This window comes from Budorcas taxicolor, chromosome 11 (genome assembly GCF_023091745.1).
Source record: "Budorcas taxicolor isolate Tak-1 chromosome 11, Takin1.1, whole genome shotgun sequence".
Classification (NCBI taxonomy): Eukaryota; Metazoa; Chordata; class Mammalia; order Artiodactyla; family Bovidae; genus Budorcas; species Budorcas taxicolor.
The window spans coordinates 29145678-29171124 of NC_068920.1; the positions used below are offsets into that span (position 1 = coordinate 29145678).

The 25447-nt window shown below is 44.7% G+C and overlaps 1 pseudogene; it reads left to right on the forward strand.

The window, feature by feature from the left end:
* The first annotated feature begins 410 nt into the window (after nt 1-410).
* LOC128055519 (butyrophilin subfamily 3 member A3-like) lies at nt 411-23870 on the forward strand (annotated as a pseudogene).
* Nucleotides 23871-25447: the final 1577 nt, after the last annotated feature.

Genomic DNA, 25447 nt, shown 5'->3' on the forward strand with positions numbered 1-25447 from the left:
TTCTCCTCCTGCCCCCAGTCCCTCCCAGCATCAAGGTCTTTTCTTTTCTTTTTTTTTTTTTCAAGGTCTTTTCCAATGAATCAACACTTTGCATGAGTTGCCCAAAGTATTGGAGTTTCAGCTTCAGCATCAGTCCTTCCAATGAACACCCAGTACTGATCTCCTTTACGATGGATTGGTTGGATCTCCCTGCAGTCCAAGGGACTCTCAAGAGTCTTCTCCAACACCACAGTTCAAAAGCATCATGTCTTCAGTGCTCAGCTTTCTTCACAGTCCAACTCTCACATCCTTACAAAAATCATAGCCTTGACTAGACGGAACTTTGTTGGCAAAGTAATATCTCTGCTTTTCAATATGCTGTCTAGGTTGGTCATAACTTTTCTTCCAAGGAGTAAGCGTCTTTTAATTTCATGGCTGCAATCACCATCTGCCTGAGGTCAGAGGTGGTGGCCCAGACGAGCTACCACATGCTCGAGGTCAAGGCGGCGGCCGAGAGTGCCAGGTTACGATGGCACAGGAGCGGCTGAGAGGACCTACCCCACACCCGAGGTCAGGGCGGCGGCCAAGAGGAGCTACCTCACATCCAAGGAGTGGCGGCTGCATGGGCGCAGGAGGGCCGAGAGGAGCTACTCCACGTTCCAGGTCAGGAGGGGTGGCTGTGAGGAGATACGCCTCGTCCAAGGTAAGGAGCAGTGGCTGCACTTTGCTCGGGCAGCTGTGAAGAGATACCCCACGTCCAAGGTAAGAGAAACCCAAGTAAGATGCTAGGTGCTGCAAGAGGGCATCAGAGGGCAGACACACTGAAACCAAAACTACAGAAAACTAGCCAGTCTGATCAAATGGACCACAACCTTGTCTAACTCAATGAAACTAAGCCATGCCCTGTGGGGCCATCCAAGATGGACAGGACATGATGAAGAGGTCTGACAGAATGTGGTCGACTGGAGAAGGGAATGGCAAACCACTTCAGTATTCTTGCCTTGAGAATCCCATGAACAGTATGAAAAGGCAAAATGATCGGATAGTGAAAGGGGAACTCCCTGGGTCAGCAGGTGCCCAATATGCTACTGGAGATCAGTGAAGAATAACTCCAGAAGGAATGAAGGGATGGAGCCAAAGCAAAAACAATACCCAGTTGTGGATGCGACTGGTGATAGAAGCAAGGTCCGACGCTGTAAAGAGCAATATTGCATAGGTACGTGGAATGTTAGTTCCATGAATCAAGGCAGATTGGAAGTGGTCAAACAAGAGATGGCAAGAGTGAACGTCGACATTCTAGGAATCAGCGAACTAAAATGGACTGGAATGGGTGAATTTAACTCAGATGACCATTATATCTACTACTGCGGGCAGGAATCCCTCGGAAGAAATGGAGTAGCCGTCATGGTCAACAAAAGAGTCCGAAATGCAGCACTTGGATGCAATCTCAAAAACGACAGAATGATCTCTGTTCGTCTCCAAGGCAAACCATTCAATATCACGGTAATCCAAGTCTGTGCCCCAACCAGTAATGCTGAAGAAGCTGAAGTTGAACGGTTTTATGAAGACCTACAAGACCTTTTAGAACTACCACCCAAAAAAGATGTCCTTTTCATTATAGGAGACTGGAATGCAAAAGTAGGAAGTCGAGAAACACCTGGAGTAACAGGCAAATTTGGCCTTGGAATACGGAATGAAGCAGGGCAAAGACTAATAGAGTTTTGCCAAGAAAATGCACTGGTCATAGCAAACACCCTCTTCCAACAACACAAGAGAAGACTCCACACATGGACATCACCAGATGGTCAACACCAAAATCAGATTGATTATATTCTTTGCAGCCAAAGATGGAGAAGCTCTATGCAGTCAACAAAAACAAGACCAGGAGCTGACTGTGGCTCAGATCATGAACTCCTTATTACCAAATTCAGGCTGAAACTGAAGAAAGTAGGGAAAACCGCTAGACCATTCAGGTATGACCTAAATCAAATCCCTTATGATTATACAGTGGAAGTGAGAAATAGATTTAAGGGACTAGATCTGATAGATAGACTGCCTGATGAACTATGGAATGAGATTCGTGACATTGTACAGAAGACAGGGATCAAGACCATCCCCATGGAAAAGAAATGCAAAAAAGCAAAATGGCTGTCTGAGGAGGCCTTACAAATAGCTGTGAAAAGAAATGAAGCAAAAAGCAAAGGAGAAAAAGAAAGATATAAGCATCTGAATGCAGAGTTCCAAAGAATAGCAAGAAGAGATAAGAAAGCCTTCTTCAGTGATCAATGCAAAGAAATAGAGGAAAACAAGAGAATGGGAAAGACTAGAGATCTCTTCAAGAAAATTAGAGATACCACGGGAACATTTCATGCAAAGATGGGCTCAATAAAGGACAGAAATGGTATGGACCTAACAGAAGCAGAAGATATTAAGAAGAAGTGGCAAGAATACACAGAACTGTACAAAAAAGATCTTCACCACCCAGATAATCACGATGGTGCGATCACTAATCTAGAGCCAGACAACCTGGAATGTGAAGTCAAGTGGGCCTTAGAAAGCATCACTATGAACAAAGCTAGCAGAGGTGATGGAATTCCTATTGAGCTATTTCAAATCCTGAAAGATGATGCTGTGAAAGTGCTGCACTCAATGTGCCAGCAAATTTGGAAAACTCAGCAGTGGCCACAGGACCGGAAAAGGTCTGTTTTCATTCCAATCCCAAAGAAAGCCAATGCCAAAGAATGCTCAAACTACTGCACAATTGCACTCATCTTACACACTAGTAAAGTAATGCTCAAAATTCTCCACGCCAGGCTTCAGCAATACATGAACTGTGAATTTCCTGATGTTCAGGCTGGTTTTAGAAAAGGCAGAAGAACCAGAGATCAAATTGCCAACATCTGCTGGATCATGGAAAAAGCAAGAGAGTTCCAGAAAAATGTCTATTTCTGCTTTATTGACTATGCCAAAGCCTTTGACTGTGTGGATCACGATAAGCTGTGGAAAATTCTGAGAGAGATGGGAATACCAGACCACCTGACCTGCCTCTTGAGAAATCTGTATGCAGGTCAGGAAGCAACAGTTAGAACTGGACATGGAACAACAGACTGGTTCCAAATAGGAAAAGGAGTACGTCAAGGCTGTATATTGTCACCCTGCTTCTTTAACTTCTATGCAGAGTACATCACGAGAAACGCTGGACTGGAAGAAACACAAGCTGGAATCAAGATTGCTGGGAGAAATATCAATAACCTCAGATATGCAGATGACACCACCCTTATGGCAGAAAGTGAAGAGGAACTAAAAAGCCTCTTGATGAAAGTGAAAGAGGAAAGTGAAAAAGTTGGCTTAAAGCTCAACATTCAGAAAATGAAGATCATGGCATCCGGTCCCATCACTTCATGGGAAATAGATGGGGAAACAGTGGAAACAGTGTCAGACTTCATTTTTTTGGGCTCCAAAATCACTGCAGATGGTGACTGCAGCCATGAAATTAAAAGACACTTACTCCTTGGAAGAAAAGTTATGACCAACCTAGATAGCATATTCAAAACAGAGACATTCCTTTGCCAACTAAGATCCATCTAGTCAAGGCTATGGTTTTTCCAGTAGTCGTGTATGGATGTGAGAGTTGGACTGTGAAGAAGGCTGAGTGCCGAAGAACTGATGCTTTTGAACTGTGGTGTTGAAGAATACTCTTGAGAGTCCCTTGGACTGCAAGGAGATCCAACCAGTCCATTCTAAAGAGATCAACCCTGGGATTTCTTTGGAAGGAATGATGCTAAAGCTGAAACTCCAGTACTTTGGCCACCTCATGTGAAGAGTTGACTCATTGGAAAAGGCTTTGATGCTGGGAGGTATTGGGGGCAGGAAGAGAAGGCTCCTGAGATAAGATGGCTAGATGGCATCACTGACTCGATGGACGTGAATCTGAGTGAATTCCGGGAGTTGGTGATGAACAGGGAGGCCTGGCGTGCTGCGATCCATTGGGTCGCAAAGAGTTGGACACGACTGAGCGACTGAACTGAACTGAGTGGAAATATCAGAAGTATATAGGGTACTGAGAACTTCGTAGACAGAACGAAAAGGAAAAGTAGAACAAAGTCCGAGAAGGTAAGCAAGATGTGAGGAAGTCAATCTAAGACAACTGTATTGGAGTGCATGATTAAAAATTTTAAGAAGGGATTAGGAGGAGACTATGGGGTGAAGATGAAGCCTAACCACCTTCACATACTCTTTGAGGTCGAATGGCCCCCTATGGGAGTAGGATGGCCACCAGAGAACACCATGAACTTAAAAATACTGGAACCAGTCTATACAGTAGGAGAACCGAGACACCTGGATCAATATCCATATATTGACTCATGGCTAGGGTTAGCTCAAGACCCTGCTACTTGGACAAGGTTCTGTATCCAGAAGGGAAAGGGAAAAATATTAATGGCACAAAAATTGACTGATGATAAAAAAGGAAATTCTACAGGATTTGGACGGGTCGACGTGACCCCTCCCCCATACTGGATAATGACGCTTCTGCCTCATGCTCCACCAGGATCAGAGGCCGCCTTAATGCCCAATCCAGGGCCAGGTGAAGTCCTGCAGCAGCCGCTGCTCCTCTGCCAGCTCTTCCCAAGGTCGTAGAGCCGCCACCTCAGCAGGCTCCGATCCCAGTGACAGAAGCCTCTGGCCAGCACTTCCAGGATCCAACTCTCCAGCCAAACTGCCCAAGCTATACCCCCCACCTCTCCCGGTGAGTACTGACAAGAAGGGGAGGGAGATGATGGAATTAAGCAGAGACTGCGCTCTGCCAGAGAGCCGGAGGGAATGATGTGCAATGCTAGCTGCTGCTCTGGGAAAGTCTATCTCGGGCCCTCCGGAAAACCTCCTCTGCCCCAGGGACAGGACAGTCCTTCATCTGATGCCCACAGAGGCCCTGGGCCCCGTTACAGCCAAACCAGTATGCCCAGTGCCGAGCTTTTGCACTGGAAGAATGAATGCCCTAAGGCAAGGAAGGAAGAGGAAGCTCTAGAAGTTGTGGGGCTTGCTGACTTGGAAATTAAATAGGGCTGCCGGGGCTCAGAGATATCAGGTCCCTGAGAGCCCGTGGTAACCTTAAAAGTGGGCGACCAAAACAGTGACTTCCTGGTGGATACAGGAGAAGAACTGTCGGTAGTAACAAAACCTGTGGCACCACTGTCCAAAAAGACTACCGCTGTACCTGGGGTATCGGGAGAAGAGATGATTAAATCATTTTGCCAGCCCAGAAAATGTCAGATGAGGGGGCACCAAGTGATTCATGAATTCCTCTACATTCCTGAGTGCCCAGTACCCCTGTTGGGAAGAGACTTGCTCTCCAAACTAGGAGCACAAATGACTTTCTCCCCTAAGGAGAGGCCCACCTTCCAGATGGACACTATGACTTATTTGCTCTCTCTTTCAATACCACCCCAAGATGAGTGGAGGTTGCATGAGCCTCCGAAGGAAGAATCAGGTGGGCCGGAAGAGCATGAGAGAGAGCTAACTCAATTATTCCCTGAGGTCTGGGCGAAAGACAAACCCCCTTCCCTCCAAGCTGGCTAGACATCAAGCCCCAGTGATAATAGAACTCAAACCAGGCACCATCCTGGTTAGAAAGCGCAAGTACCCACTACCCATAGAGGCCTGGGCCGGCATACTGCCCCACATGAATAGATTGAAACAAGCGGGCATTCTAGTAGAGTGCCAGTCGGCTTGGAATACACTGATCCTGCCAGTCAAAAAGGAAGAAGGACAGGACAATAGGCCTGTACAGGATCTCAGGCTAGTCAACCAGGCTACTGTGACTTTGTACCCCACTGTTCCAAACCCCTATATCTTACTTAGCCTCCTCCCGCCGAGGACTAAAGTTTATACTCGCCTAGATCTCAAGGATGTCTTCTTCTGCATATGCCTCGCCCCAGCGTCACAGCCCATCTTTGTCTTTGAATGGGAAGATCCAGTCGGGGGCACCAAGCAACAGCTCATCTGGACTCCCCCACAGGGTTTAAGAACTCCCCAGCCATCTTTGGGGAAGCCTTGGCTTCTGACCTGAACTCATTCCATCTGGAAGAGTATGGATGTTGGCTCCTACAATATGGGAATGACCTGCTGCTGGCCCCCGAGACCAAGGAAAAATGCTGGGAAGGGACAAAAGCGCTGCTCTAGCTGCTGATGGAAGCAGGTTACTGGGTGTCAAAGAAAAAGGCACAGATCTGCAAGGAGGAGGTAAGGTCTCTGGGGTTTGTTTTAAAGAAGGACACAAGGTTCCAGACTCTAGCTGGGTCCTATATACTGATGGCACTAGCCTGATAAAACAAGGACAATGGCTGTCAGGTTAGCCAAAGCGGAAGGGGCCATCAAGACTGAAAAGGGATGGTGGGAATTGCCAAGGGGCAAATTATAGGTACCAGAAGAGCTGGCACACAATCTGGTAAACCAAACACACCAAGCGACCCACCTAGGCCATGCTGCCTGCTCACAGGTTAATGCTCCCTCTCAGGTATTCAGACAAAAACCTCTGGGTATTTAGCGGAAAGGCACGCTGCCCTTTGAACACCTGGGAGTGGACTTCACTGAAATGAAACCTCACCGACACTACCGTTACCTGCTGATCCTGGTATGTACGTTCTCGGGATGGGTAGAAGCTTTTCCTACCTGGACTGAAAGTGCATCAGAAGTAGCCCGGAGCCTGCTTAGGAAAATAGTTCCCAGATTTGACTTCCTACCAGCATTGGTTCAGACAATGACCCGGCTTTTGTAGCTGATTTAGTATAACAAGTAAGCAAAACTTAAAACATCAAATGGAAACTGCACACTGCATATAGGTCCAGAGTTCTAAGATGGTGGAATGAACCAATCGGACATTAAAGAGACTCTCCAAGTGGATCATAGAGACTGACTGCTCCTGGGTGGACTTGCTTCCGACGGCTCTGCTCAGACTCAGGATGACCCCACAGTCCCAAGGCTATTCTCCATACAAAATTGTGAATGGGAGGCCCCCTCCCATTATAAAACAGGTGTCAACAAATTTGCCTCAGGTAAGAGAGAATAGGATTTCACAGCAGATGGAACTGAGTAAGGTAATAAATCGGGTAACTAAGTTCGTACAAGAAAAGTGTGCCGTTCCCGCTTGGGGAACAGATTCATGAGTTTACGCTTGGTGATCAAGTATGGGTCAAAGATTGGACACATGATTTGTGAAAGGGCCTTTATGTTATTCTAACTATCCATACTGCAGTTAAAGTTTCAGGTATTGTCCCTTGGATCCATCATCATTCAAGGGTGAAGAGAACATACCACGCAGACCCAAAAAACGCTGAGTGGGCTGCGCAGAGGAACCCTGCTGACCCTCGAGAGACTAAGACCATCCTTAAGAAGAAGGAAAAGAAGATCCTGGACGAGCCCCTTCAGAATGAAGCTGCACAATCAATTCCTGCTGCTTGGCCTCATCAACGTGATTTTGAATTTAACTTCCCTTTCAACTCAGGACAATGTTTTTATCTCATGGGGACATTCCTATGCAAACTTCCACAACACTCCCAGCTGCTGGGTATGTAGGGTTATGCCTCTGTCAGTGATGGAGGGACTTCCTTGGTGGGTGTTACCATTCTGCCAAGGAGATTTTAAACCACTCTGCTCTTTTCTGGGATGACAAAAAGAGACTTTCCTCTCTCTTGCCAATCATAACCTCTCCTTGCTCTCTTGGTGTAAGACCTACAGTCAATAGACTCGGGTCATGAAGTTACATTTGATATAAATGCCAGTGTAACAAAAGCCTAAACTACTTGTTGTAAATCTACCCCAGTAGCCCTGGTAAATCTACCTTATATACATGCTAGGTGGACAAGATCATGTTTCGATGGTATGAGTATATTGCTGCCTTATTCGTACCCTCTATAGGGACAACAGATATCATGATTAAAGCAGAGGCCTTGACTAATTTCACAAAACAGGCCCTCCTAGATAGAACAAAAGCCATCCAAGCCTTAAATGAAGAGCAAATCCAAATGGGAAAAGCAGTAATTCATAATAGAATGGCTTTGGACATACAGCTGCTCAAGGAGGGACCTGTGCTATAATTAAGGTTGAATGTTGTGCATACATTCCTGACTTGTCTGGCAATGTATCGACTGCTTTAGATGACATGAAAAATCAGGTAAAAGCAATGTGAAATGAAAACCTTCCTTTCTGGACTTTGGTTCTATCTTGGGTGAAGGGCGATTGGTAGAAAACTATATGTACCACTGTTGTAGTTGTCTTGATAGTTCTGCTTTGTGGAGGCTGAATTTTACAATGTATTATGAACTTTGTAACCCAAAGGTTGATGTCATTCTCCCAAACTGGCAGTCGGAGAGCCAGGGTGCAATATATCCCTATGAATGATGCTCATAATATGAGTTAAGAGCATCAAGAGGGGGAAATGAAGAAGGAATTCACAGGGCCTGGACTCCATCTTAGGCCTGTTCATGCTGATCATGCTCGGCCACCTTTCCAATGGACTCTGAACTCGGTGTTTAGTGCCTATGAAAACAACAACAGACGGATAAGACCCCCTCCAAACAGGGGAACCTTGAAGATCGTATCTAGGTTACTCATCGCCTGAGAGAAAACATACACTAATCACCCCTTCCTTCAGACAGGCCATAAATTTTTCTGTATCAATTGGAGTGTAACCTCAGGTTTATTGATTATGGGCTAATTGTTTGACTGTTTGAGCACATGAGCACATAGCACATGAATGATAGGGTTATTGGGACTGTATTTTCCTTGGTTTATGTAAGTCTCAAGGAATTTGGAGTGGTGGGTTCAGACACATACACATGGGGTATAGAAGATTTTCACAAATGCTGGTCGGGGTCCTTGGCTAAAAGAAGACTCTGCCTTGGGCCCACTGGTGTAATAAACTGCACTCCACTATCTGCATTGTCCTTCTGAGTGAGTTTGTTTCCTAGAACGCGTGGCTACAACACACAAATTTCCTTTCTAAGCCCTAACACACACGTTAACCTGTGTACCAAGCAATCGTTGCCACCTGCCTGTTCCAGGCTCCTGTGGGTCTGTGCCCCTTCTAATGCCTGCCAGGGGGGTGATCAGGCCCCCTCTTCCACCCTACCCGGTGTGTTCCTCCTCACCTGAGCGCTCAGTTCCCCTGCTGCCGTCCACTACCTGCTAACATGAAAGGTCCGGGCATTGAGAAGCAGAATTCTTCCAGAAGGGCGAGGTGCCTTCCCCCCAGGAAGATTCGAGCCGCAAGACACCGGAGTAGTCCCAAATGGGACTTGTCTCCTCAAAGTGAGGAGTTTCCCAGTCCATGCACCAAATGTTGTAGCCACGTGTTCTGGGAAACAAACTCACTCAGAAGGACAATGCAGATAGTGGAGTGCAGTTTGTTATACTATTACACCGGCGGGCCCAAGGCAGAGTCTCCTCTTAGCCAAGTACCCTGATCAGTTTTTCTGAAAACCTTATATACCCTAAGTGTACATGCCAAACCCACCTCCCCAAATTCCCTGAAACTAGTCTGAACAAAGGAAAAGAAAGATACAATCAAATTTGTATCTTTGATACAACAAAGGGGACAATAGGCCTGTGGTCATACCCCAGTAAGCATAATAGAATTTATGATTCTATTCGGTTACACAGATAATTAGGGTATTCTTTTAGGCAGCAGAGAGTCTAGGTACGAGCCCTGGGGCTCTTCCTTCCAGGGGGCCTGATTTTCCAGTTGGTATGTTGTTTCCATAGATATTGGGCACATAGCTCAAAGTCCACAGTCCGGTCCAAGATGGAGTCCTGCTTTCAAGATGGAGCCTGTTCTGGCTCTTTCCTCCTTCAGCCTTACCGCAGAAGGAATGCTAACTCTTTGTAAGTTTAAGAAAGAGAAAAAAGACAGAAAATGAAACTTGCACAAGCATCCAGCTATCTCTACCACAGAGCCTGAATTCAAACTTTTGTAATATTATTAAATTCCAAGAATTTCCTGGTGATCCAGTGATTGAGACTCATGCTTTCACTAATGTGGGCCCAGGTTAGATCCCTGCTTGGGGAAAGAAAAAAAAATAGATAGATAGATAGGCTTTCCTGTATAAAATATATTATATATATAGGCTTCCCTGGTTGCTTAGTGGTAAAGAGCCAATGCAGGAGATGCAAGAGATGAGGGTTCAATACCTGGGTTGGGAAGATCCCCTGGAGTAGGAAATAGCAACCCACTCCAGTATTCTAGCCTGGGAAATCCTTTGGACAGCAGAGACTGGTGGGCTACAGTCCATAATGTCACAAGGAGTCCGACAAGGCTGGACACACACACACGTATATATTATTGTTGTTGGTTGTTTAGTAACCAAGTTCTATCTGACTCTTTGTGACCCCATGGACTGTAGCCCACCAGTATCCTCTGTCCAGAGGATTTCCCAGGCAAGAATACTGGAATGGATTGCCATTTCCTTCTCCAGGGGATCCATCTTCCCAACCCAGGGACTGAACCGTGTCTCCTGCATTGACAGGCAGATTCTTTACTGCTGAGCCACCAGGGAAGCCCATATATGTGTATGTACACATATGTATGTGTGTATATATATATATACATAATTAAATTCCATCAGCAAAGCCATACTGAGGTCCCTTGAGCTTTAATCATTGTCCCAAGAGGCAAACAAATTGTCTTGGGAGGCTCTAGGCCACAGATAGGACCACTTTGTCCCAAAGACCGCTAACAGAAACAGTATCCACAGACCAGCCAGACTCTAACCTCGGGGAATAAGAATCCTGCTGGCAGAGGAGAAAGAAATACATATGAAATTAGCACAAATAAGGCTCAAAGAGTTCATGAGCCTTCTCAGCAACACCCCAAATAAGAATTTTTCTGAAAAAATGTAAAATATGCCAATCAGTCACCAGAACACTGCTCTGGAAAATGTGAAAATTATATTACTTGATAATGAATCTGAGACTTGAATTTCAGAGGTGCTAAAAAAGGTGGAGAGGGTCTGGTTTTCTGTTCATTTGCCTCTGTTGTAAAATATATTCCCTGCCACGTGTGCTATACATGCAAACAGACGTTAGTCAAAAACCGCAGAAATGTTTTAATTAATGCATGTCTTCCTCTCTTCACAAGTTCAAACCTTTTCTCTACTCAGTAAATCTTTTATGAGAAAAAAATAAGTCTATTATTATATATAAGACATAAAGCAGATATATATAATAAATACTGATTTATACATACATACATATGCATAAATGATTCAATTAGGGAAACACAGAGTGATACAAAGTGAGAATTAGGCTGGGATTTCTTTTTCACAATACAATATACTTTCAGTTTTCAAACCTCACTGGTTTCTGCCCAGCAACTGATGAGAACCTCCCCTCTGAGCCAATCCAAAACTAATTCTTCACAGACCGATTCTTACTCTTTCTCAGAGTAAGCATGCATCTCTCTTTTTCCTTTCTTCCAGAGAAAAGAGACTCTTATTTATAATGAGGAACTATTGATTATCTTTACTCTGTGGGCTGTAATTTTCAGATGGGATTGCCAAGAGGTAAGTGTGGGAAAATAGGTAAAATCCAGGGTGAGGAGCCTTGGAAGGAGGGAGGCTGAAGAGCTGAGAGAGGGCCTTGCCCAAAGAAAGTGATTGGGGCTCAGGTGTGCTGTAATAAGGGGATGAGGGGGTGGAGACAGCAGGGCAATGCAAAGGCTAAAGACCTGAATTTGAGCATTTGTGGGAGAGTTACAATGTGAATGAAAAAAGCGTGCTGATTGCATGTTCTTAGGAGATTACTGTGATCAGAAAGGAGCAAAGGACTCTTATCTCTCCTAGTCATCTCTGGGAATGTGTTCTAAGAGATTCTGAAAAAAAGATATGCCTTAAAGATTTGCATGTAAAGATGTTCATTACAGAATTATTTGTAATTTAAAAAATCTGAATCAGCATATGCAACAGTTGGAGAACGGATACAAACACATTGTCCAATCATGAAAGGGATTTTGGAATCATGTTTTTAATAAAGAGTTTTTATTTCTAATTGTAACAAAGCTGGATTTAATTTGGAGATTTAAATTGTATCTACATTTTGCTATTGAATCTTATTTATGATAAACAGCTTTAAACTTGAATGTTTGTGTTAATACAAAACATTAGGGATGAGGATGAGATGACTTTTTTTTTCTTTAAGAGTAGTTTCTACAAGTGGAATTTCTGGGTCAAATGATAATTTTGACAATTTTCAGGCATTTAGTATATATCTATGGTCAAAATACTTCCAGAAATCCTTATAGTCCCATGAAGCAAAGTATATGATTACTATCACAGATTATTTAAATTTTATTCCTTTATATTTTTCTCTGTTTTGATGTCGTCTTATTGTAGCCACGCGTTCTGGGAAACAAACTCACTCAGAAGGACAATGCAGATAGTGGAGTGCAGTTTATTACACCGGCGGGCCCAAGGCAGAGTCTCCTCTTAGCCAAGGACCCCGACCAGCATTTGTGAAAATCTTTTATACCCCATGTGTATGTGTCTGAACCCACCACTCCAAATTCCTTGAGACTTACATAAACCAAGGAAAATACAGTCCCAATAACCCCATCATTCACGTGCTATGTGCTCATGTGTTCAAACAGTCAAACAATTAGCCAATAATCAATAAACCCGAGGTTACACTCCGATAGACACAGAAAAATTTATGTCCTGTCTGGAGGAAGGGGTGATTAGTGTATGTTTTCTCTTAGGCGATGAGTAACCTAGATACGATCTTCAAGGTTCCCCTGTCTGGAGGGGATCTTATCCTTCTGTTATTGTTTTCATAAGCACTGAGAAACAGTGGAAACAGTGTCAGACTTTACTTTGGGGGGCTCCAAAATCACTGCAGATGGTGATTGCAGCCATGAAATTAAAAGACGCTTACTCCTTGGAAGAAAAGTTATGACTAACCTAGATAGCATATTCAAAAGCAGAGACATTACTTTGCCAACTAAGGTCCGTCTAGTCAAGGCTATGGTTTTTCCTGTGGTCATGTATAGATGTGAGAGTTGGACTGTGAAAAAGGCTGAGCGCTGAAGAATTGATGCTTTTGAACTGTGGTGTTGGAGAAGACTCTTGAGAGTCCCTTGGACTGCAAGGAGATCCAACCAGTCCATTCTGAAGGAGATCAGCCCTGGGGTTTCTTTGGAAGGAATGATGCTAAAGCTGAAACTCCAGTACTTTGCCCACCTCATGTGAAGAGTTGACTCATTGGAAAAGACTCTGATGCTGGGAGGGATTGGGGGCAGGAGGAGAAGGGGACGACTGAGGATGAGATGGCTGGATGGCATCACTGACTCGATGGACATGAGTCTGAGTGAACTCCGGGAGATGGTGATGCACAGGGAGGCGTGGTGTGCTGCGATTCATGGGGTCGCAAAGAGTCGGATGTGACTGAGCGACTGAACTGAACTGAACTGAAACACAGAGTTCAGAGTCCATTGGAAAGGTGGCCGAGCATGATCAGCATGAACAGGCCTAAGATGGAGTCCAGGCCCTATGAATTCCTTCTTCAGTCTATAATCAGGAATAAAAAAATAATAATAATATCCTCCCCAAATTAGTGAAAATATATTCCTCACTCTGAGGACAGCATTGAAATTGTTACCTATATAATGATGATGATAATAATAATAATAATATCCTCTCTCTAGCATCTTAGGTAGCAGTTTTGAAGAGCAGAAGATATGGTGAAAGGCAATCTTTTGTCTGAGGGTATGTCTGAGTTTCATGCAGGCTCCCCAGAAATCCCAGCTAGACAAATTTCTGCTTCCAGCTCCTCCTCAACCCACTCACCTCCCTCTGCTGGCCTCTTCTCAAAGGCAGTTCTTGGAACAGTTTTAAGAGTAGCAGGTACTGTGAATGCAGGGCTTATACTGGTTTGTTTACGGCGAATTAGTGTGAGGAGACTTTATTTATTTATTGACATGCAGTTGATTTACAGGAGTTGGTATTTTCTGAACAACTAATATGTTGCAGTCAGAGTAATTATTTGTAAAAAATTTTAATTGCTGAGTAAAACATGAAAACTTTTAAAACTGAAAACATCCAAATAATTTTCAAAGGTAGGAGGCAAAGCACAAAAGTGTCTCTCATTCAACCTTCAATTTTCAGTTTAGTATGATCTCTTTTAAGGTGATTTGGACAGTAGGCTCCTCCACCCATGCAGATTCTCCAGGTAAGATTACTGGAGTGGGTTGTCATGCCCTTATCCAGGGGATCTTACCAACCCAGGGATCAAACCCAGTCTCCTGCATTGCAGACAGATTTTTTACCATCTGAGCCACCAGAGAAATCCAAGGTATAAACATGTACATACAAATTAATAACTTAGGTTTTGGTTTTTTTAATATAATCATTAATTTTCTCTGCAGTGTGCTTTTTATTTATTTACTATATCTTGATTTTCTGGTTTAGTGACTATAAATTACTCTTAACTGCCACACTGAGTTCCCTCATACAGATCAGCCTTTATTTAACCAACCAGTCTTCTGTTAGTGGTTAGAGTGGCTGGTTAGCTTGTTTACCCTTTTTTTTTTTTTCACTTTTAAAAATAATGTTTCAGTGTCAGCCTTACACACAGTTCTCTCTGCACCCATGCAAGTGTTTTGCTAGACCAGATATCTGGAAGTGACGTTGCTAAGTCAATTGTGTACATTCTAAACTTCCTGTTTCATAATGTGTCATGAGTAACTGAAGTTCAAACAGATTTTTGAAATCACAGAGCTGCTGAATTGTAGTGCCATGACTTACCTCCCACACCCTTTTCATTTCCAACATCTAACATGTAGTGGGCCTGGCACACAGTGAGTGCTCGATAAACATTTGTTGAAGGAATGAAAATGCCTAGTTGAGACCTGGCCTTATTCTTAACTCTCCAATTCACTCGCCTTGGGGTTAAGAAGTGGTAGGTTCATGGGACTTCCCTGGAGGTCCAGTGGTTAGGATTAGGCACTTTCACTGGTAGTGGTCCAGATCCTGCAAGCCTCAAAGCTTGGCCAAAACTTTAAAAGAAAAAAAAGAAAAAAAAGTGGTAGTTTCAGCCTCTGATTGACCCAGGGAATCTGCCAGGATCTTGGACCAAAGTCTGATGGGAAAGTGATGTGAACTTTGTAACGGCCATGGGTTGGGCCTAGAGGAGACAGATGGGCACACCCTGAGTCATTTGTCAGCACACCATATCATGTGACATTTTCAGGAAAGAAAGAATACATGATGGGAGAAGGGAGAGGGCTCCATCTGGAGTTCTTAGTCTTGTCTTGGAATAATCGACTCTCAGGCTGTCCACTATATAGGGAGGAAGACAACTCTGGTATGGTTGGAGTGGAAGCCAAGTTAGAACTCCAGCTATAATCAAGCCTAGCTAACTGGCAAGGGCCCCACACTTCTCTTATCACACAAGGTGGAGGTGCTTTAATGGACCAAGATACATTTGGAAACACTGGGCTGGAACTGGGGTGTTGCAGAGGCCCTGCCTCTGAGCTGGAAGAACCCCAGCACTTCATATAGGCGTGAGCCTCGCTGGTCTGCTGTGCGTTTCGAAGTTGACTTGTTTGCCCTTCCGTGCAAGTGCCAACAATTACATCTCCACCCCTAAAAGGCACTTCCCTAGCAGTGCAAAGACCAAGATAGGTAAATTATCCATTGCTGGTGAGCCCAGAGGCAGGCCATCTGCCAAGGACCATTGATAAACACAGGAGGAAAGGGAAAAAAGAAAGTGAACCATTTCCTTTCCAGAGATGTTTCTCCCACTAAAGAACAAATGTTTCCCCCCAAAGAACTTTTTTTTTTTGGTCATGCATGAGATTAGTTCCTCAACCAGGGATCAAAGCTGGCAGTGAAAATGCAGAGTCCTAACCACTGGACCACCAGGGAATTCCCAGAACAGTTATGAAAAGGTTCGCTAAAGACTTACCAAGTTGCAACACTTGCATGTCCAGGATAGGCTTGCTCTTTGAAACCACTTTATTGAAAAATAAGAATAAATGCTTTAATACAACTAAGTCCCCAGTGGAAGCACAGGAGGCCAGGCTCTGCTCTCTAAGCCAGGCCAAAAGAGCATTATTATTATGCAGAAAAATGCTTATCTCCATAAACTCTCCACCTCCCCTCCTCTCATTCGTTGGATGACACCCAACTATTCTGATCATCTAAACTGAACTAAAATACTAGTGAGTATTGATGGTTTAATATGTAAGCCCTCATCCATTCACTAACTCAACAAATATTCACTGAGGGTTTCATGTGAACCACCACCGCAGGTATCTTACACATTAGGAAACAAAATAGACCAATATCATTGTTTTGTGGAACTTACATTCTAGCAGCTGGAGACAGACGATAAATGTATGATATGTTCACTGGAGAAAATGCAATGGGAAAAAGAGAGACGTTGAGGGGGATGGGAACAGTTTGCCACAATTCTGTGATCAGAGAGGGTCTCATAGAGGAACTGACTTTAAAGGATAGACTTGAAGGAGGTGAGAGAGTGAGCTTGTGGATGTATGGGGAAGAGGGTTCCAGGCAGAGAGAAGAGTCAAGGTCAAGGTCTTCTGTCGTGTTTTGTCCAAGGAACAGTAGGAAGGACAGTGTGCCTGGAGATGAAGTGAGGCATGCAGCTCCAGGAGGGCCAGGCCAGCCATTGGAAGGACTTCAGCATCTACTCAGAATGAAATAGGAGCCTGCAGAAGGTGCTGAGCAGAGGAGTGACAGGAAGTGACTCAAGGAATGTTCTGGATGTTGTATTGAGACTGTAGGGAACACAAGCAGAATCGGAGGACCCAGAGAGGAGAGTCCTATATTAATCAGGGTGTGATGGTGGAGGCTTGGACCTGACATAGCTGAGGAAGTGTGGGTGAGTATAGAGATTCTGAACATACTCAGTAGAGCCAAGGATTTCTTGATGGGCTAGGGTTACTGTCTGTACACTTAACATATATATTTTTATGGGAGATATTCCATGTAGGAACTCAAACGTGAAGAGACTCCCAAGCAGACATTTTGGCAGAGGAAGATTATGGGTCCTCACACTACTTATCCTGTGTTTCTCCCTGAGTCGGCCCTGGGGAGGCCGAGGTTCCCACACAGAATTCTCCATCTTCTTCCAGGTGGTATTTCTGTCTGACTCTTTCTGGCATCTCTCTGATTGCAGCACTGATGAAAATGGCTTTGTCCCTAGACTTTCTTCCATTTCACCTCCTTATCTGCTTCATCTCCGACCAGCTGCTCACTCCTTGCCCCGAATACACAACGTTAGAGCCTCTGACAGTGGAAACTAACTGTGTTATTTCCAAGATGGCAACTTCTATGAGAAAGCCTATTGGAGCTGAAGGTTTCAGGTGAGCCTTCAGGTTCGGTTCTGAGTGTGTTCCTCCTGGGACCTAGGAGCAGATGCAGAGTTTCTGCTCCAAATCCACCTCTCAGAGCTCTTGGCTGATCATTGGGAACTGCCTCCTCTGTCTTCTGACTTCGTTTCTCTGAGACCCTCAGGAAAGAAGCAGGTCTTCCTCCAGGAAGACCCCTTCCTGTACGCTCTCTTGTCAAGTAAAGAGCTCCCTCCTGCCAACTGCCAGGGTCTAAGCTGGGAATTGGAAGGTCAGGATGGGAAGGATAGGAAAACATCTCCTTGGAGATGGTGCATGGTTGTCTGGGTTCAGGTGGCTTCTGGGGGCCCCTCCAGGTACTCGCCTCCATGAGCCCTGGGAGGCTGACCTGTAAGGGCAGCATCTGTACTGTCACTTCTCCAAACCACACCCCCTAAGAGCACACTTGCAATTGAACCAGTTGACTTCAGTCCTTGTTGCAGGAGAAGCAGTGCATGCCCTGTGGGAGCATGGGGGTCTCAGGAAGAGGGTGATAGAGGAGACTAGGTATAGACTCTGGGCTTCTGGTAGGAGATTAAGGGCAAGCTTTATGGAAATGGGCTTTGCTCTGGATGGGATGCTGTCAGAGGAGAGGAGGTATATTTCTGTGGGTGGATAACTTCATAAACTTCATAAGACTAGAGTGAGGCTAATCTGGGACTGGTAAAGGAGTGGCGTCACTCAGTCAGGACAGGGGAATGTTTGGTCAAGGTTATGTTTGGGACAATGCTTGTATTATTCTCTGTCTTCAAACATGATTGTTGTTGGTCTTTTGTCTTCACCTGTCGTAGTGACAAAGGGCCTTTGATGCTGATATTCCATGAAATTGCTTGTGTTCCACAGGAGAACATCAAGACTAGACTCATATTCCATGTCAAGCGTTGCATATCTCTTTCTCAGGGCATATCTCTTTATCTTGCCATGTAGCTTCTGGCTGGGTTTGGTCCATGGGGAGCCATAGCAGAAGGTAGAAGGAGGAAGAGAGAAGGGTCAGGGTACTTATGCCCCTGTCTTATTCACTGCAGGACCACCTCTAGCTGGCTACATGCCCTTCCAGAAGATCACAGCTCCTCTTATGAAAGCTCTCTCTACATGACTCTCCCACTTTAGGTCTTCAAAACAGCTCCCTCTTCACTCCCCTTTGGGTTTAGGGGTGGGTGGCAACACTCCATTGTTCCTGGCCCTGGAGTACTGCTCTGTTCCACATAGTTTTCTCCTCATTATGACCATCCTTTTGCAAATAGCTTCTTAGAAAACTCGAGTTTAATTATCTGAGTGTGCCATCCAGTTCCTGTTGAGACCCTCACCGATACAGGATGCTCCCAAGAACAGAGGCTCATTCATCCTTTCTACAGCACTGGACTCTGACCTTCACATTCAAGTGATGGGCCATGAGAATGGGGGATCCACTGGGGATGCGAGTCCACCAGCTGGTATCCCCAGCCCCAGATTCAGTGGAGAGACGCTGAGGCCCAGAGCATGCCAGCTGTGACAGCACCTCTGGCTGCAGATGGAGCATGCCTGTATGCAGTCACATCATCTCTAATCATGAAAGGCGGCTCTGGAGAAGGGGTATCTTTTATCATCAGAAATCCCCTCCTCAACCAGGAAAAGACAGCCCGGATTTCCATCGCAGGTGAGTACCCTGCTTAGTTGCAGGTATTCTGTGAGGAGCCATGGCTGTTGGAAGAAAAAGGATGTGAACACCTGGAACTATTATAATATAAGTAAGTCAATTATACCCCAGATTTTAAAAATTCCTTAAAAGAGACATATGTAAAATTTAATCTATAGAAAATTAGACAAAATGACAATTTAAACATTAACCAATTAAACTCTAGTATAGCCATATTAAAAAAAGAAAAGTATAAAAACAAAAAAATTTTTAATAAATTAAAAAAAAACAGAAAAGAAATGAAAGGGGGATGTGTGCTTCTCTGTGGTATACAGTGAAAGTGAGTCATTGAGCTGAGTTCCAGAGACTTTAATGGAACTAGGTGTTTTTTTTTTTTTTTGGTTTTCCCCTGTTTATGTCACAAGGATTTACTGAGCATTTCCTGTGTGCCAAGAACGGTGACAGGCAATGGGAACTGGAGAGAAGTGATGAAGATCGGATCCCTAAGTAAAGACGAACGACAAAGTTGGGGGTGGGTGGGTCCGTGTACAACTTAAAATTTAGAGGAAAAGCTAATCCCATTAAAATATAGTACAAAACAGTAGAAAAAAGAGCAAAGCATGAATTATTAGTTCACAGAAAAGGAATAACACATGAAAGAGTGTCCAACCTCACTCACTAGAAAAATGTGTATTAAAACTTGTGTGAGTGGACAGGAGACTCGGATAATGTTTTATGTGCTTTTATTTGATAGTGGAACCATGTGGATGTAACCTATTATAAATTCTAAGTAGAAAAAAACTTGATTATGATGCTTAAGTAACAGATTTACATGTGAGAGACAGACATTTCAAGACAAGTTCTGACATTATGTTATTACTGTATCTATAAAACCTTAGCAGGGCTTGCCGAAGTCTTACCTAAAGGTCTCTGAGAACTTAGGAAGAGAAAGATTTTAATGTCAGGAGATGAATTCCATGAACCCTGTCCTGAGGATGAGAAGCTAAGACTGGATCCCATTGCAGACCCTTTCTTCAGGAGGGCCCAGCGCTGGATCATTGCCTTTGCAGGGACCCTGACGGTCTGTCTGCTGCTTCTCACTGGAGCTAGTTACTTCCTGTGGCTACAGAGGAAGGAAAAAGAGGCTCTATTCACAGAGAAAGAAATAGAAAAAAGGGAAAAAGAAACAGCTTGGGCAGAAAAGGAGCAAGAACAAAGAATAAAAGGTATCTGACCTGGAGAGGGAGTCTAAGGCCCATGCTTTGCAGGAGGGAGCTGGATCACCTCACCCCATCCCCACCTCTCGCACCCAACTCAGCACTTGGTCAACTTTAAGATTTATTTTCTAGAGGTCCTCCTCCTTCCACCCCGATAACAGTACTTTTTTTTTTTTTTTTTTTTTTTCTGCTTCTTTTCCAGAGATGCTTCAGTATGAGCTCAGTATGTTCTGATTCCCCCAGGGACCTATGCTCATCTTCTTATGACTTACCGCTTAATGACTCACCACTTTTCTTCCTTTGCAGAGTGGAGAAAGGTCCAGTACATGATTCATAAGTGGCTCTGACATCTTCTCTGAATTCACATAGAAGACTGTCTCTGCCCATATATTTTCCAGCTGGGTTCCTCAGCCCCCAACTCTGCCCTGGGAAGAAGGAATGTTCTGGATCCTTTTTCCCAGGAGAAGAAATATGGGTGACTGGAGAGGGGGAAGTAGTTTGTAGGGAGAATAGAGAGTGTTTCCTTTTTAATAGAGAAAGGGGCCTTCAATATCCTTCCCTAAAGAAGAGAGGGGAGATGAGAGTTGAACAGGCAGAGGCAGAAGGTAAGAAGGGTGGAGTGGTCAAAAAGAAGGCGAGATGAGGCAAAAGTAAAAAGAAAGGACTCAGAAATGACAGAGTTCAGATGATGTCTGTACCTTTCTTCCATTGTAGGTGGGGAGAAGTCTCAAACCTATCCAGATGAGTGACCTGGATGTTCTCTGAGTTTCCTGGCACAGGTAGATAAACATTTAAACCTTTTCCCTGCTGCGCGACCCACTGGCATTTGCAGTAGGAATACTCAGATCTAACCCCGAGGCTCATTTTCTGTGGGGAGTACCACCCCTGCTTTTCTACAGCCTCAGAGAGGACCTTCAGATATAGTGTCTGGGCAGTTTAACCACTTCCTGCCCTGCCGACATACATACCCACACACACACACACCCACACACACACACAGCCTAGTATAGCCTGGCCATGTCACCTGCAGCCCCAGCACAATAGAGTGAAGAAAATCCACCATTTTTGAGAGGTTTTATGCCTGATTTACCCAAGCTATAGATGAAAAAAGGGACACAGAAAAGGCTGAGTGAGGAGAATGGGTGAGGGAAAGATCAGAATTCATGAGCATTCCTTTTTGTGTCTCCTTTCTTTCAGAGTGGAAGAAGGTCCTCTTCCAAGCTGGTGAGTGAATCACTGTACATCCCCTAGGACGAAAACCCGAGGGACCATATTCCCGTTTTCTTTTCCACGTCTTGAGATGCTGGGACAGCAAGCTCCTGTGACCGGGGGAGTTCTGATTGGAGATCTCAGTCTCCAGCAGCCTTCCACTGCATGCCCAGAGAACTGGTGAGAATTGCTCTCCTGGGCTTCCACAGATCTTTATGGGAAGGAAGAGGCATCAATGGTGGAGGTGAGGGGAAGGACAGGCAGGGTGAACTAATATTGCAGCGAGAGTGCGGAAGCAACGTGACCAAGGAGAGAAAGCAATGCTCAAAGGTCATGTCCTTTCCCAAGGTCTATATGCCAGCTCTTGCCACTGTGTGTCCTCAAGTTATTTGATATTTTGAGCTTCAGTCTCCTCACTTGTAGACAATGATTGTAGTTCCTATTTATGTGAGAGTTGAGGTAAAGACTAAATGAGTTAATGAATGTGTACTTGGTCAAAAAGCCAGCAAAAAAGAGACATTTTATTCAAAATGGGTGGTTGAAGAGGGCTTCAAGAATCAACTATTTACAAAGGGGAGAAAGAGAGCAAAGGGAAATCGACAAAGAACTATTCAGTCCCCAAGGGTTCACAACACTTGGGTGCTGTCACCATGCTGAGCCTGAAGAGATGGGGAGGAGAGTGTTTGGCCCACAGGAAGCTGTAGCTCACAGAGAGGGCATCCTGAGATGAGTCATCCCCTTGGTCAAGCATCACTCCCTGAAGCTGGCAGAGAAGAAGTGGAGGAGGAAATAAATGTCTTGCCTCTGTTCTTGCTCCTTCCAATCTTCAGCTAGTGCCTCCCACTGACCAAACCCAACAGGTGACCAGAGGCAAGGGAGCCCAGTGTCACTGTCCAAAGAGGACAGATTCCAGGGTCCAGAAAAGGGTAGCAGAACATGGAGAGTGGGCCTGGGAGCACAGGAAGCCCTCAACATAATGCCCCTTAGCCCAGAAAAAGACTGGCAGCTATTAAAACATCAGGGACTTCCTCCATGCCTGGCCCTTAACCAAATACACAATGTGTGTTATCTTCTACCCTAAAGATTAGTATTTTTTAAGCCCCATTTTTCAGATAAGAAAATTGAGGCTTAAAATATTATACAGCTTGGGCCAATGGAAAAAAGAGAAAAGACATTCACTTCATGAGTGGTAGCACAAGGATTGAAATTTAAACCCGTATGCCTATGGAGCACGAGCTTCCCAGGTGGCACTAGTAGTAAAGAATCCACCTGCTAATACAGGAGATGTAAGAGAGGTGGGTTTGATCCCTGAGTCAGGAAGATTCCCAGCAAGAGGGTACGACAAACCACTCCAGTATTCTTACCTGGAGAATCCCATGGGGTACAGTCCACTGGGTCACAAAGAGTTGGACACTACTGAAGCAACTTAGCAAGCATCTATGCCTATGAAGTACAGGTGGGCAGAGTCACTTCAGGGAGAGAAACAGGAAAAATGTAGCTGGAAGGAGCCAGCTCTAGATGTTGGTTAAGCAGACTCTGACACTCATTACTTTCCCCTTTCCTACTGAACACAAGCCCCTTAGGGCTTTCCTCTGGTGTTGCTGAGAGGGTCACATTCAGGGCAGGCTGTGGGCACCCAGCCCTGGACTTGGGCTTCCTCAATCAGACCCAGGGCTTGAGGGCTAAGGCTCTGAGATCTAGGAACAATGGTTCACCCACCATTCAGCCCCCCAAAATTTCTGCAGAGGATGTGCTTTTGGATCCCAACACAGTGAACCCCATCCTGCTCGTGTCTGATGACCAGAGGAGCCTGCAGCGGGCAGAGGAATGCTGAAATCTGCCAGACAGCCCCAAGTGATGTGATTGGCACTACTGTGTGCTTGGCTGCAAGAGCTTCACGTCAGGGAGACGTTACTGGGAGGAGGAGATTGGGGACAGGAAACAGTGGCGTGTGGGGGTGTGCAAGGAGGACATGGAGAGAAAACGCTGGATTAAAATGAGCCCGGAGAATGACTTCTGAACTATAGGGCTGTCTGAGGAGAATGACTACCGGGCTCTCACTGAGCCCCGGACCAAACTGACAGTTGCCAGCCCTCCTGAAAAAGTGGGGGTTTTCCTGGACTATGAGACTGGTGAAGTCTCCTTCTACAACACTGTGGCTGGATCTCATATCTACACCTTCCCACACACCTCCTTCTCCAGGCCTCTGTGGCCCGTTTTCAGGATTTTGACCTTGGAGCCCACTGCCTTGACCATTTGCCCAGTGTCAACAGGAGGAGGGAGTCCTGGTGTTCCTGACCTAGTGCCTGACCTTTCTCTGGAAACCCCAGTGGTCCTGACCTCAGCTGAAGAGAATGGAGAGCCTCAGGCTGAAGTCATGTCCTTACTTCTCCCTGCCCAGCCTGCAGCTGAGGGTCTCTTCTCTAACAGCAGCGACAAATCGCAACCATAAAATGCTAAAGGCACATACAGTGTGAAGCACTCTACTAATATTAATACAGTTATTTATTTCATATGGACAGTTGAGTTTGATACTGCTTTATTGTCTCTCTTCCTAGAGGTCACTCAGCTAGTAAATGATGGCTGGGCATTGAATAATAAAACATTTACAGATGATTTACAATATACTGGGTGTTGTGCTAAAAGCTTTAAATGTTTCACTCCTCATAGCAACCCTATGTCACAGCCTCATTTCAGGAGTGTGGAAACTGAGGCAGGGCCAAGTTAAGCAAGTTATATAATTCATAATTCATCAAATAGTCAGTGCTGTTGGGGCTCCTCTCCCCTACCTACCCACCCTCTACCCCTAGCCTTTTTCCCAGCCCAATTGCCCCTGTGAGGGAGGGACCACGTGCAGCCCTGAGCATTCCTTTCCAGGGCACCCCAGGTTAAAGATCACTGTAAGTGCCTATGGAAGCCACACCCCACTTGGTTCCTTCAGGATCGATTGTCACAGCTATAGGTCCAGCACTTCATTGGGTTGGCTCGGCAGGGTGACTTGATCCAGAGAATGAATATACAGAAGTGCAAAAGGACTAAAGGCTAAAGTCTTAACTACTAAAGGGCATGTGTGCCCTGCTTCTCTCCTCCCCCTATCGATGTGATGTGCAATCCTGGAGCCAGAACCAATCCTCCTATGCTCAAGATGTCTAGAAAGCCTAACTTAATACTTAAAGATTGTCTGTAGAACAAGAATTTGGGAGGAATGAAACCAGATGAACTGTAGTGGTATTTTTAATCACACAATAGAGTCCATTTCTAGCAAAGGGATATTTCCACACCTGATCAGTTATTGATGTTAATGGATGTTCCTTTCAGCTGACAGGTACCAGGCAGAAGTTACTCTTCATCACCATCACTATTTTGTTCACCAATGTATCCCCTCTATCTGACATGTGGTTGTCAAGTTACATTTGTTAAATAAACGTGTTAATAATCCTCACTCTTTAACTGAATCTTTTCTAGGTTTTAAGCCCCTATAGTTAACTTACCACAAGTTTTACAATTCATCTCATAATATTTTCACAAAATCCTCCTTGTATTAGTTTTCTATTGTTGCCGTAATAAATTGCCACAAATTTTGTGACCTAAAACAAAAATAAATTTATTATCTCATATTTTTGTAGGCCAGAAGACCAGCATGGGTCTCATTGGGCTAAAATCAAGGTGGCTGCAGACTGTATGCCTTTCTGGAGGTGCTAGCAAAGAATCTGTTTCCTTGCTCATTCAAATTGTTGGCAGAATTTAGTTTCTTGCAGTTGTGGGACTGAGGTGGTCATTTCTTGCTGGCTGTCAGCCTAGGGCTCTTTCCTGCTTCTGGAGGATCCCACATTCGCTACCTCCTGGTCCTCTTCCTCCATCTTCAAAGTAGTAATGGCAGATTGAATCCCTCTCCATCTTGGAATCCACCCTGGATCTTCTTCCACTGAATCTCTTTGACTCTCCTGCTTCTTCCCACTTTTAAAGAATTTATGTAATTAAATTGTGTCCATCCAGATAATCCAAGATAATCTTCCTATGTATCCAGGA